Below are 486 nucleotides of genomic sequence, written 5' to 3'. Positions count from 1 at the left end.
ACCTTTGTGTCCACGGGCAGCACAAGCAGAGGCTCTGGGCTGCACACAAGGCCACAACACAGAAGGACCACCTCGCATGTCTGCAGCAGATGCAGCTGCACCTTCAGAGGTGCAGGACCAGGGGCTCCCAGGCCCATCCATGATGCTCCCTGGTGAAGGGGTTGGGGACTGGCAGGTCCCATCTCCAGGCTAAGGGGAGGAGAGCATTGTCACTTTCCATTAGCTGTATTGGCTTGCAGGTCACATTTTTACTACCAGCTTTAGACAAAAACAAAACAAAACAAAAACCCAATCCCCGCAGGTTTGTAGATTAATTTTTATCAAGGAGTGATAACGAAACAAGTTATTGCAGAGTCAGGGTGCTTTTATACATGAGAGCAGCAGCCTTTATAGAGTGTGATTTATGAGAATTTATGAGACACTTCTTTACAGTTCACCAAAGAAATGGATAATCTGTGCCGATCTCTTTTATTTTTACCTTTATAC

Source organism: Talpa europaea (genome assembly GCF_964194135.1).
Source record: "Talpa europaea genome assembly, chromosome: 14".
Taxonomy (NCBI): domain Eukaryota; kingdom Metazoa; phylum Chordata; class Mammalia; order Eulipotyphla; family Talpidae; genus Talpa; species Talpa europaea.
The sequence above is the reverse complement of the archived record's forward strand: the minus strand, read 5'-3'. Positions refer to the sequence as shown.